Source organism: Phyllobates terribilis, unplaced genomic scaffold (assembly GCF_046119375.1).
Source record: "Phyllobates terribilis strain yellow unplaced genomic scaffold, ASM4611937v1 Scaffold_37__1_contigs__length_12642776, whole genome shotgun sequence".
NCBI classification, from domain to species: domain Eukaryota; kingdom Metazoa; phylum Chordata; class Amphibia; order Anura; family Dendrobatidae; genus Phyllobates; species Phyllobates terribilis.
This window is the reverse complement of record NW_027362797.1, coordinates 8,476,295-8,490,562: the sequence shown is the minus strand read 5'-3', so window position 1 is coordinate 8,490,562 and position 14,268 is coordinate 8,476,295. Positions and strand designations below refer to the sequence as shown.

Here is a 14,268-nt window from a genome sequence, read left to right as displayed (position 1 = left end):
CTCTGGACCTCCTCACATATCATAGATCTTGTATCCGTCAAAAAAGAAGTTTTTTCTTCCTTTAGGACCTCGGCTATACATTTTTTTTTTTTTACACAGCCGCTTTTTATACAAGTCCTGAAGCTTCGTGTTACAGTCTACACATCGTCTTGATTTTTTGGAAGCAGATCCAGACCTCTGGGTTCCCCTCTCCTAATCCATAAAAAAATATAAAAGGACACCGGAGATTTACTATAAAAATCTGTCCTAGAATACTCTGATTTATCCAGAGAAGGGCCTAATGCTGTACTCACACTGCCCAGGGACTCTGAAGGGGCTTCTGACCGTGAAGGATTAGCTTCCATGGTGTCAGTGTGTGTGTGGCTGAGGTGTACCCTTTTATAGGGTCTTACCTGATCCAGGTGGTAGCCACGCCCCCAACGATAATCGCTATTCTTAATGCCCTGGAGGCTCACCACTGCCTCCGGGCACCTGTGCGTTCTGGGTGCCGAAGCCCCTCTTCTCAATGCCGGAAGGAGAAGCGGAGTGCGCTCCACCCTGGAACGCATGCCGGCCAAAGCGGATGTCCGCTCTTCTGACTCCACCTCCTGGCCAGAAGTCTCGCACCGCGATCGGCGTGCACTCCACCCTGGAACGCACGCCGGCTCCAAAGCGGATGTCCGCTCTTCTGACTCCGCCTCCTGCCGGAAGCCATACACCGCGCTCCTCCGTGGAGCGCACGCCGGCCTTTCAGCCGGTGGGATAGCGCAATGCTCAGCTTGTCCGGGGGATACAGCGGCAAGCGGCGGTCTTCTGGCTGAGGGACCCCGTAAAGGGGTATCAGCATGGAGCCTCTGGACCGAATGAAGGGGGGAGTTCTCAGACCCCCCCAATCCCCCTGGCTCTCAGGTAACTTCTATCTTTGGAGAACCTCTCCATAGCGTCCTCTCCTGCTAGGGACAGGAAAAACACTGAGGGTGTGATGGGGGGGGCTTTTAACCTCTCATGTGTTTCCTGTCCCTAGAGGAACAGAGGACTACTCTCCTGTCGTGCCGTTATGATGGACGTACTGGTAAATATTCATTTTTTTCTTCCCCCATTCCAAAAATTCCTGTGAAGCACCTGAAGGGTTAATAAACTTCTTGAATGTGGTTTTGAGAATCTTGAGGGGTGCAGTTTTTAGAATGGTGTGACTTTTGGGTATTTTCTGTCATAAAAGCCCCTTATAGTCGCTTCAAATGTGATGTGGTCCCTTAAAAAAAAAATGGTTTTGCAAATTTTGTTTTAAAAATTAGAAATCGCTGGTCAACTTTTAACCCTTATAGCTCCCTAATAAAAAATAAAAAAAAAATGTTGGTTCCAAAATTGTGCTGATTTAAAGTGGACATGTGGGCAATGTTATTTATTAACTATTTTGTGTGACATCTCTGATGTAATGGCATAAAAATTAATTTTGAAAATTGCTAAATTTTCCAAGCTTTTCACAAATAAACGCAAGTGATATCGAAGGAATTTTACCACTATCATGAAGTACAATATGTCACGAAAAAACAGTCTCAGAATCAGCGGGATCCGTTGAAGCGTTCGAGTAATTACCTCATAAAGTGACAGTGGTCAGAATTGTAAAAATTTGCCTAGTCATTATCGTGCAAACCACCCTCAGGGGTAAAGGGGTTCTGCCACCATAAAGAATACAGTTAACCAACCAGAAAAGGGAGAAATAAATGGTTTTGTAACTTATAGTGATTCAAAATTATGCCCCATTCAAAAGATACCAAGCTTTCATTTTTTTTAATTCTGCTCTCTGGCGCCCCCTGGCTTTATTCCAATATGTCCTGGTAGTGGGTGATCAGCTGGTTGAGTTTGTGCAGTTTCTGTCATAAGAGCCCCCCCAACTGCAGTGTGCACAATGTATTCTGTCACAAGTCTGACAGTCTGCTGTAAGCACAGTGTGTGATTCACCCCCTCCCCCTGCACTCACAGCTCCCCTCCCGGTGAGATGGTTCTTCCTCACATCACAGACTTGTAAGCACAATAGCAGAGAGACACCTTCTGCGCTTAGGCTGTGAAGCAGAACCATCTCACCGGGAGGGGAGCTGTGAGTGCAGGGGGAGGGGGTGAATCACACACTGTGCTTACAGCAGACTGTCAGACTTGTGACAGAATACATTGTGCACACTGCGGGTGTGGACTTGGGGGGCTCTTATGACAGGTACTGTGCAAACGCGACCAGCTGATCACCCACTACCAAAACGGAATGGAACAACACCAGGGGGCGCCAGAGAGCAGAATTCAAAAAAATAAAAAAGCTTGGTATCTTTTGAATGAAGCATAATTTTGAATCTCTAAATAACAAAATTATTTATTTCTACCTTTTCTGGTTGGTTAACTGTATTCTTTATGGTGGCTCGATCCCTTTAAGGATAAGGCAACGACTTGGCATGGCTGACAGGGTTAAGCCGTTTAAAAATTCAATAGGAAAACACTCCCTTTTGTCATCATCTACAACAACATGGCTCCACCGTCAGCTGATTCTTTTCTCAGACTCACCTCAACATTAAGCTCTTTATGTAGTAAGATTCTAATAGCTTATCTAAAATTGTAATTAGAAACTCCCTTTAACAGTTTTCTTTACCTACTCCCACTTTGATTACATTTCATTTGATAATCCACAGTGCATGATGGGATACTCAAACAGGACATCAAGGGCAGCGGTCACTGCTACAGTTCATCTCCACCCTGAAATGAAGAGTCCGTGACATCCGCTTCAGGGGGTGGGCAGTCCCTGCTGTACTCTGCATGTCCCCTCACCTTACAATGCACACCAAGTGCACTCTTGTCGGCTAGTCTCTTCCCATTAGGGCTAGCGAGGGAGCACACTGTGTGCACTTAAAGTACTACACAGTGACAAGGAAGCTCATACAGAGTCAGAATGGACAACCGTCACATGCTCCGTACAGCAGGGAATAACCCTACCCCTGAAACTGATGTCAATGATGACTCCGTGTTTCAGGGTGGAGACAGGGGCTGCGGCAGTGACCAAGCCAAGGCTCCCAGATAACTAGGAGATTCTGGGGATTCTCAAAAAAGGTCATCAGAACAAAGTAGGTAAAAAAAAGTTAGACTAAAGAGGGAACAGCAGTGACTTCTTAAAGTCAATTAGAAGAGCGATTAGATTAGTACAATAGAAAGACATTTAGGATTAAAATCCTTATTAGTTTCGAACCACTCCTATAATTTATCCTGCAGAAGCCACTAGTGGAAGCCAGAGTGGAGATCCAGACTACAGAACGCATCTTGCCCATCCAAACTGCCAAAGTCTTACAGACCTTTGTCAACTCCAATTCAAAGGATGGGAGAACGTTAGCTTTGTTAAGCATTGTTCTGTATGCACGACCAATGCTAATGAAAATAAAACACATTACAATATATCAAGTATTTAATAAAAGATTTTTTAACTTTAACATATGGCTGTCAATAGTAATACAAGTCCTCTTCAGTGTGGAAACTCATAAAGGACAACCTTGTAGTGAGAGCCACACTGTGGGCAGCGATTTACCTGCCCATCATGGGCCCAGAACCAGATAACTTGAGAATTATCTTCTTCACCTGGAAGAAAGAAAATGATAAAAGTTTATGTTTCAGTGCTTGAATTTATTGTACTACTACAAACTGAGCGGATTCTGTGAGTTTATGGTCTTGTACATTATTCTAGATGTATGACCATTATATCAAAACGTGGTAGCACCCCATATGGGGGTGTAAACTGCTATTTGAGCACACTGAGGGATCGGATGGGAAGGAGCGCTCCTTGGCTTTTAAAACGCAGAATTTTGCGATATGGGGACATGGAACTAACATTTTAGTGGTATAACTGTACATTTTTTTTTATTAGCTGAAAGTTTGTCATTTACACAAGAGTTATTAGGTGAAACTGGACCCCATAATTTATTGAGCAATTTCTCCCAAATGCAGCAATGCCCCATATGTCATCAGAAGTTACTGTTAGGCCACAAATCAGGGCTGAGAAGGAAGGAGCGCTATTTGGTGCACAAATTTTGCAGGTGACATTTGCGGAACCCCGAAGATGTCAATAGAAAAACCCACAAAATGACCCCATTTTAGAAATTGCACCTTTCAATGTATTCATCTACAGCTGCAGTAACTATTTTGGCCCCACAGGAGTTTGCTTTGCAACATACACGCCAGGCTTTTTTCCCCTTGTGAATTGCAAGTCTGCCACTTAAATGCCCATACATTGTGCCCCCATACAGTGTAGTAGCCCCATATATTGTGCCCAGCTGGAGCTTATGGAGACATACACCCCGTAAATTGTTAAGTGCACTCTCCCAGCTACAATAATGCCAAACATGTGGCTGCTTACTGTGGTTTAGGCATAGGGGGGCTTAGAAGGAGGGGAATTTGGAAACACAGATTTCACTGGATTTTATTTGAGGGGTTGGGATCCGTCGCTTTTCAAGAGTCTTTGTTCTACCAGTAACATGGGACCCCCTATGTTTCCAGTGATAGATATCCTGCACAAAACTCCACTCAGGTCTAAGTTAGGGTTTTATTGGTAATATTTTGGGGGACATTACTTGTTTTCAATAGAAGGCTGGGATCATATTATTGTGTTCTACACTAAGCACTTACGCTGGAGTTTCCGTGTAAATCCTACAAAAATGTGATTTAGATGAAACCCCCCAATGCAACCGCTCTCCATAATGAGGCAGGTGGAGACACTTTGGACTCAGTTTGGCATCTGTTCCAGTGGTATCCATCTTGAGACATGCACAGAACAGTGGTCACCCACACTTGTGCGCTAAAAAGACACCTAAACTGATGGGACATTGGCGGAACACAGACCAGACGGAGTCCAAAGTGACCACCTGCCTCATTATAGCGAGTGGTTCAGTCGGGGGTTCTATCTGAATCACATTTTTTGGGGAATTTACACTGAAACCCAGACGCAAGTGCTCAGTGGAGAGCGCAGGATAAATGTGAACCGAGCCTTATTCAGATTATTGGGAATCAGAATGAACAAAAACAGCAGTAAAAGAAAAGTTTTTAAATTTTACGCAATTTTCGTGTGGTATAAGTGATAAGACTGCTTTATTATAATGTTCAATACATTTACAGCAATGTCAGATTTATAAATAAAATTTTGGTCTACATTCTGAGAGCAACAACTTATCTAGCCAAGAGCTGTACGAGAGCTTATTTTTGCAGGTGGAGTTGGATCCTTTTTTAAGTACCATTTTGGGATACAGAACATTCTTTTGATCACTTTTTACACAGATGCAGGATGAACAAAAAAACAAAAGACAGCAATTCAGTTATTAATTTTATATATTTTTATGTGGTTCACTGTGCGGTGAAAGCTATTAGTAGTAAGAATGATTTATTGTTTGGTTCAGTATGATTATAACGATACCAGTTTTAGCTCTTTATGCTTTGCTACTTCTGCACACTAAAAACAATATTTTACAAACATTAATTTGTTTTTGCATCGCCATATTCTAAAAGCTGAAACTTATTTTTTACCACAAGAGCTAGGTGGGGGCTTTTTCTTTGTGGGAAAGTTAAGAGTAATTATACTATATTTAATACAAGCATTTTATTTACCGTATATTCCGGCGTATAAGACGACCTGGTGTATAAGACGACCCCCCTACTTTCCTGTTAAAATATAGAGTTTAGGATATATTCACCGTATAAGACTACCCCTTTTCCAACGCATACCAAACACCGGTAAAAATTTAAAAAAAACAGATTTGAATTTAACATGGTCCTTTTTTAATTTAAATTCTTATGACATGCAGGTATATAGCAGGAAAACTGTCACTCATAAACATATTAAAATAGGGGGGACCCCACGTCATTTTTTGGGGGGGTCCCCCATTCTAATAGCTAGTAAAGGCTAGGTATTCAGCTGGGGGCTGATATTAGTAGCCTGGGAAGCTCCGTGGGTATTACCCTCTTCCCAGACTTCAAACATCTGCCCCAGCCGTCTGCTTAACCTCCGCTAGAGACTATAATGATGGTGGATCCCACGCCAATTTTCTTTTTAAAAAATCCTTTATTTTAACACTAAATGACAATTGAGGGGTTAATAAAGATGCAGTCCCTAAATTAATTTTGTAATTAATTTTTCCCAAAAATGTTGACGTGGGGCTTTGCCATATTTTTGTGTCCAGCCAGGTACAGCAGGCAGGAACGGGCTGCCCCCAACCACCAGCTGCCTATTTGTACCTGGCCGGACACAACAATATAGGGAAGCCCTTTTATTTTTAATTATTTCATGAAATAATTTAAAAAAAAAAAATACGTGGGGCTTCGCCCTATTTTTGTGTCCAGCCAGGTACAACTAGGCAGCTGGGGACTGGAATCTGCAGCGCAGGGAGGCCCAAGCTTTCTGGGCCCCACCCGCTGCAAATTGCAGTCCGCAGCCACCCCGGAAAATGGCGCGTTCATAGAAGCGCCATCTTCTGGCGCTGTACCCAACTCATCCAGGGCCCTGGTGCGGTGGCTCACTGGGTAATAAAGGGGTTAAGGCCAGCTTGGCATTATCAGCTGGCCCTAAGCCCGAAATTCATGGGGTCACGCCAATATTAGACATGAACACCATGAATTTCTAGTAAAGTAATTAAAAAAAACACAACACCCAGAAAAAAGTCCTTTAATTGAAATAAAGACACAATTTTTTAATGTTCTAAATTAAACCATACTTACCATCACGCCCATTCCAGCTGAAGCCAACGATCTCCTGCAATAAAAGTAAAATAATAAAGCAACCTCATCCTTACCTCTCCATGGTTCCCAGGACCGGTCCAGCTCTGCTACATTCACATGACAGGCTGCACCGCAGCAGAACGCTGCCGTTCAGCTTGCCATGCGGCAGACACTGAGAAGCGCAGGCATGCTTGTGCTCCTCAGTGTGACTGTGACGGCATCCAGATGAGCCAAGATCATGTCCAATGAACTCGGCTCACCTCATGCACGTCACTGACAGCGTGGGAAAATTCTCCTGCTCCCCGCATGCGCAGTAGAAGTTTCCCACGCTGTCAGTGACGGACATCCAGGAGGTGAGCTGAGTTCATTGTCGGCTCATCTGGATGCCGTCACAGCCAGACACTGAGGAGCGCAAGCATGCCTGCGCTTCTCAGTGTCTGCGGGATGACAGGCTGGATGGCAGCGTTCTGCTGCGGTGCAGCCTGTCATGTGAATGTAGCAGAGCTGGACCGGTCCTGGGAACCATGGAGAGGTAAGGATGAGGTTGCTTTATTATTTTTCTTTTATTGCAGGAGATCGTTGGCTTCAGCTGGAATGGGCGTGATGGTAAGTATGGTTTAATTTAGAACAATAAAGGATTGTGTCTTTATTTCAATTAAAGGACTTTATTCTGGGTGTTTGTGTTTTTTTTTTAACTTTGACTATGGGGTTAGTAATGGGGGTGTCTTATAGACGCCTCTCCATTACTAACCTGGGCTTGACGTCAGCTGGCATTATAAGCTGACATCAACCCCAGCCCTATTACCCCACTGCCACCGCTACAGGGCAGTGGGAAGAGCGAGGCTAAGTGCCAGATTTGGCGCATCCTATGGATGCGCCATTCCTGGGGCGGCTGACGGCTGGTGTTTCTAGCCTGGGAGGGGGCCAATATTCATGGCACCCTTCCTGGGCTATTAATATCAGCCTCCAGCTGTCTGCCTAGCCTTTGCTAGCTATTAAAATAGGGGGGACCCCACGTCATTTTTTTGGGGGGGGTCCCCCATTTTAATAGCTAGTAAAGGCTAGGTATTCAGCTGGGGGCTGATATTAGTAGCCTGGGAAGCTCCGTGGGTATTACCCCCTTCCCAGGCTTCAAACATTTGCCCCAGCTGTCTGCTTAACCTCCGCTAGAGACTAAAATTAAGGGGAACCCCACGCCAATTTTTTTTTTAATAAATCCGTTATTTTAACACTAGATGACAAGTACAGTAACCAGCACTGTCACTGTACTCCATATATATGTGACTGACATGTTTCTATCTATCTAATCTATGTGTGAAGCTCTATTCTGTCTGTTATAAGTTGTCGGGTACTGCTGCTGAATTGCCGGCCGGCTTTTTTAAAGAGACAGTGCATGAAAACACTATTATTTGTTTTAATAAATCCTTTACACTAAATGACAAGTACAGTAAGCAACACTGTCACTGTACTTCATATATATGTGACTGACATGTTTCTATCTATCTAATCTATGTGTGAAGCTCTATTCTTTCTATTCTAAATTGTCGGGTGCCGGCTTATGCCGCTGCTGAATTGCCGGCTTTTCATATATTGTCACAGAAGCGATGCGAACTTCCCAGCTCCGGACACAGCGCAGCGCTTCTGTGACAAGTGAAAGCTGTCGGCACAGAAGCCCTGCGCTGTGTCCGGAGCTGGGAATACGCAGCGATGTGTCCGTTTCAGCACAGAAGCGCTGACCGTCTGGACCTACCGCCACCGTATTTTAACTCCCTCCACCTTATATTAACTCCGACATGACAGGGATACAGCCACGGCAGCTTATTAACACCCCCAGAGTATCCCCGCATGTCAATTTCTGAAAGTTCAAAAGCATTACCGGCGTATAAGACGACCCCAGACTAGACAGAAGATTTTTCAGTCTTCAAAAGTCGTCTTATACGCCGGAATATACGGTAATCCTTTTACTTTAACCTAGTACCACTGTGGAACATGAACATTTCTCACCAATTCCTGGTCCCATACACTGCAGTACTCACGTAGTACTCACAATACAGTGCATGAGACCCGTTAGATTTTCACTGACTCAGTCTGTTAGACACTGCCATAAAAAGGGTCCAACAGACAACTGTACCCCGAGGTCATCTGAGGACCTCGGGGTGCAATGCAAACTATTGGCACCCACGATTACAATCGCGATGAGCAGATAGTGTTAAAGAGGGAGTATTCTCCCTTTTAACCACTTAGATGCTGCTGTTGTGATTGACGGTGGTATCTGATGGGTTAATTGGCATGGTGTACATATCTGGCACACAGCCCAAAGTGACATGTGCTCATGACCAATCTGTACAGCTTTCAGGGGTTAATCACCCTTTCTATAAGTTTTACACTGAAATGAAACTTACATCTGCAGCCCACAAGTCTCTGCTTATTGACCGACGGCACAATGTGTGGATTCTCTTTGGTTCATGCATAGGATTTTGGCTTGAGGACGTTAAAAGGATCCTTAAAAAGACAAAATGAGTTGTAAATGTTATACCACTTACAGGTGCATCTCACTAAATTAGAATATCAAAATTTATTTATTTCAGTTCTTCAATACAAAAAGTGAAACTCATTATATAAAGTCATTACAGACAGAATGATCTATTTCAAGTGTTTATTTCTGTTAATGTTGATGATTATGGCTTACAGCCAAAGAAAACACAAAAGTCATTATCTCAGTAAATTAGAATACTTTATAACAGCATGAAAAATGTTTCCTCTTGACAATACCCCATAGATTCTCTATGGGGTTAAGGTCAGGCGAGTTTGCTGGCCAATCAAGCACAGGGATACTGTTGTTTGTAAACCAGGTATTGGCACCTGTCCACACTGCCAAAAGTACCAAGTCCTGCAGGAGAATGAAATTTCCATCTCCAAAAATCTTAGCAGAGGGAAGCGTGAAGTGCAATAAAATCTCCTGGCAGACTGTTGCGCTGACCTTGGTCTTGATAAAAACACAGTGGACCTACACCAGCAGATGACATGGCTCCCCAAACCATCACTGATTGTGGAAACGTCACACTAGACCTCAAGCAGCTTGGATTGTGGCCTCTCCACTCTTCCTTCAGACTCCGGGACCTTGATTTCCAAATGAAATGCAAAATTTACTTTCATCTGAAAACACCACCTTGGACCACTGAGCAACAGTCCAGGTCTTTTTCTCCTTGGCCCAGGTAAGACGCTTCTGGCGCTGTCTATTGGTCATGAGTGGCTTGACACAAGGAATGCGACACTTGTAGCCCATGTCCTGGATAGGTCTGTGTGTGGTGGCTCTTGAAGCAATGACTCCAGCAGCAGTCCACTCCTTGTGAGCCTCCCCCAAATTTTTGAACGGCCTTTTCTTAATAATCCTTTCAAGGCTGCGGTTATCCCGATTGCTTGTGCACCTTATTCTACACACTTTTTCGTTCCACTCAACTTTCCATTAATATGCTTGGATTCAGCACTCTGAACAGCCAGCTTCTTTAGCAATGACCTTTCGTGGCTTATCCTCCTTGTGGAGTGTGTCAGTGACTGCCTTCTGGACATCTGTCAAGTTAGCAGTCTTCCCCATGATTGTGGAGCCTACTGAAACAGACTAAGGGACCCTTGTAAACGCTTAGGAAGCCTTTGCAGGTGTTTATTGTTAATTATTCTACTTTACTGAGATAATGAGTTTTGTGTTTTCATTGGCTGTAAGCCATATTCAACATTAAAAGAAATAAACACTTGAAATAGATCACTAAGTTTGTAATGACTATATAATATCAGTTTCAGTTTTTGTATTGAAGAACTGAAATAAATTAAATTTTTGATAATATTCTAATTTTGTGAGATGCACCTGTATATGTAAAGAACACAGAAACGTTTATTTAAAGACACTGAACAAAATAATTTAGCAATGTCTTGTCATGAATCCAGATACACTGAGAGATTCCTGCAAAGGACTCATTATGGACTTTGACCTTAATCCACATTTGTATAAGAGGTCTGTCATTTGCTTTACTTCTCCTGGAAACAAAGGAATAACTGGAACAAGGCCTGAAACTCCTGATAGGCACTGCTGTACTTACACGGTTGATCCTCTGAAATCAGCACAATAGATCCCATGCACAGCTATACAGTACATTGCCTAATCTCAGACCTGCACTATTTACCTGTGTTGAAGCAAGAACACCATCTTATAATAAGGTCTGGAAAGAAGCTGTCGTAGGACAAACTTATTGTAATACTCCTGCCAGCAGTGATCAATGTAATGGAGGCCAAAGTATGTCAACAGCAGGAGAAACCCTTCCTCCCCACTATGATGTCTAAAGTGATGGGTACATGGTTAGCACCCCATTCTGCTTTATGACATCCATATGCACTGAGGACCTGTGGAGAGGGTGCATGAGAAAGAACGTAAAAAAAGTAATCTGGTGGCATTACCCCTTGAGTTGTTGCCACATGACAGATGTTTGGAGTCCTTCACAGTGAGAAGCAAGGTAGAACAACGTTATTAAACGATGCTGCCAAAGTATCATTAAATGGGTTGTCCAGGGCCATTTTATTTTTACTTTGGGCCTAAAAACTAACAGGCAGGTAGTTGCAAACAGAGACAACTACCTGCCTGCTTTATCCAACTACAGTCATACTGATTGACAGCTGGCTCTCCGCAGTTAGGCAGCAGGAAGCTGGCTGTCAACAGAGCAGAAGAGAAGAATCTGCTCTGTTGACAAGACGTCCATGGAAGCCGCTGAATCACCAGCAGGAGCAGTCTGTGACCGCTCTGTGCTGGCAGAGACAGACACCAGGCACAGACAGGCAGTTAGCAACTACCTGCCTGTTAGTTTTTAGTTCATAGTAAAATAAATAAATAATAATAAAAAAAATTCTTCTCATGCCTATTTGTGGATACTGCCATCATTCCTAGACTACATATCCCATCCTGTCTTATATGCTGGAAAAAGTATCCAGTTTCTCCTAGTTCCCCACTCTGTTATAGGGTCCTGGCTTCAAATCCCACCAAGGACAACATCTGCAAGGAGTTTGTATGTTCTCCCTGTGTTTGCGTGGGTATCCTCCAATTTACTCCCAAACTCCAAAGACATACTGATAGAGAATTTAGATTATGAGCCCCAATGGGGACAGTGATGATAATGTCGGTAAAGTGCTTTGGAATTAAAGGCGCTATATAAGGGATTAAATAAAAAAGCGCCAAGAAATAGGACCTGGGAAGCATGACTACAGAACACAGAAGTGACCAGATGTGTGTTCCCTGTGGCTAGACTGTCTAGCAGGTCACTAATAATGCCCCATATACACCAGGGTGTGACTAGCAGCTACACCAATAAAGTATAGGGGATGCCACCAGGACCCAAACTTTACATCACAAGCACAAGACCTACAGATGCATCTGAAGACGGGGACCCCTCTTCAGCCAGTTTCACTTTGTCCCAGACTCATCAAGTGTCACCAGGTTTCTACTGTAAAACCGATTGGAATGTCGCTTTTTGCACAACTTTTCGTTGCTGAAAGCAAATAGTTTCTTGACACATGTGTGTCCCAGCCAGCTTAGACAACTTTGAGAAGTGGGCAAAGCCAATGTTTGTTCCTCTAAACACACAAGGATATTAAAATGGTTTGTCCAAGACTTGACAACCCCTTTCTTAAAGGCTGTATTACCCGGTATAAAACAAACTCCCCTTCCACACCAGCGTCGTTCCAACAGTGTCAGCAATAGATCTCCCGGTCCCATATGGAATAATCAGCAGCCACTAACAGGCTGCTTCGCTCACACTTCCTGGAGATGAACTTTGGACATCAGAGGAAAGTGTGAGAACAGTGGCCCATTAGCAGCAGACTGGCTGCAGCACTCACACGGTATACAAATATCATGGGAAACCAGGGAGACCCAGCACTCACATTGCTAGAATGGCACCCGCACAGGAGGGGAGTTTGTTTCCATTTTACACTGAGGGCTATAGTAAGGAGGGTTTTTCCACTACTTGGCACAATACAAGAAAATTGTAAAAAAAACAAACAGTAAACACAAGGAGTAAGATACAAGTGTGTGAACATGGCTCAGCCTTGTCCTAGACGCACTCTAACGGACGGGGGAGGGGAGCAGCACCCTAACGGACGGGGGAGGGGAGCAGCACCCTAACGCCCCCAGTTGTACATTTCAGTCTTAATTATCTTAGTTAATTATGTCATATACCTCTCCCTTCTTCAAAGCGTTCAGGACTTTCCTCTCCAGGCCCGTCGCCTGCTCCTCATCAGTGGGGATACCTAAACAGAAGACACAAAAAGGACAGATCATAGCAAGAATACTACAAAAAAAAAACAAAGTGACCTGAAAGTGGCTGATAAAAGAGGACAATTGCCAGCCGAGCTGTGTGACAATTCAGTCTGTACAGAGGGTACAGTAGTGGAAGTGTAACCTGTGCAGGGGCTTGGCAGACCCCGTGCACACGGTCACAGTCCTGGGTGTCACCTGCTGTCACTGGAGCAGTGAGTACCTGCTGATGGGCGGCGCACATTACTACACTGCTGCAAAGTCACGTACACTGTCCCGTCCTATGCCCTTCACAGGGGACACCGCACACTCCAGCCTCACACCTAGTAATACACAGCAGTCCTCACACCACACACAGGAGGCGGCCACTGTCCACCATGGCTGTCATACCCACCTCCAGCGCTCATGGCTCTGACGCATGGTCGGCTGCGGCACACGGTCCCTGCACTCCGGGGCACAGCGCGACGGACGAGCTGAGAAACCTCCAAGAAGCCATGACTGCTGCACCTCACAGCCGACAGCTGCCACTACAGCGTCCAGGGGGCGGGGCAGTGCGCATTTATACCCGGGACCATACCAAGCGCATAGCGGAGGGGTGCACCGTAACAAGGCAGCGAGCAGAGAGGCCGTGTCATCTCCGTATATGGCCGTAATGTGCTGTACCCGCGGGGTTATTGCTGGCGCTTAATTACCACATGTAAAGGGAGTCAATGACAGGTGGAAACGCCATTTGTTCTCTAGTAGCAGCCGCCCAATAAAAGTGACCTCATCAATGGGAAGAATTGTTTATAAAAAGCAGCAGCTTTGTGATTTACTTGTTTTTAAAAAATCCTTTTCATTCTCAAGGAGAGGAATTTTAGTTTTGTTTACTGCTCGTTGCCTAGGTTACCGGCCACTGCTGTGCTAGGAGTGCAGCGCTTACAAGCTGTTTTCTATAGAGCTTGTACACACTGATTTGAGGCTGCCCGGATTTAGTACCCTGCACTCTCCGGGGCTGCAGCGGTAAAGATGCCTCATGTGTCAGCATCGGAGGGCGCACCATTTGGGTTCAGCGATGCGACATTGCCACATGTCTGACCTGTCAATCAAGCAGCACAGCATCGGCCACCCGGCAACCAGAAGTCGGAAGGATGGGGATCGGGGTGCTGAACATCAACGTGGAGACAACCTCTTTATTATCTACCTTGAGCGAAGTTCACACACAGTTTTCTACATGGATATTGTGTCAGATCCGCTCCAAAATCCACGTAAAAAACTGC

The 14,268-nt window shown here is 44.5% G+C and overlaps 1 pseudogene; it reads right to left on the bottom strand.

Annotated features, from left to right (window-relative positions):
• Positions 1-3,400: 3,400 nt before the first annotated feature.
• Positions 3,401-13,807, bottom strand: LOC141182923 (cytochrome c oxidase subunit 5B, mitochondrial-like; annotated as a pseudogene).
• Between the last annotated feature and the right edge of the window lie 461 nt (positions 13,808-14,268).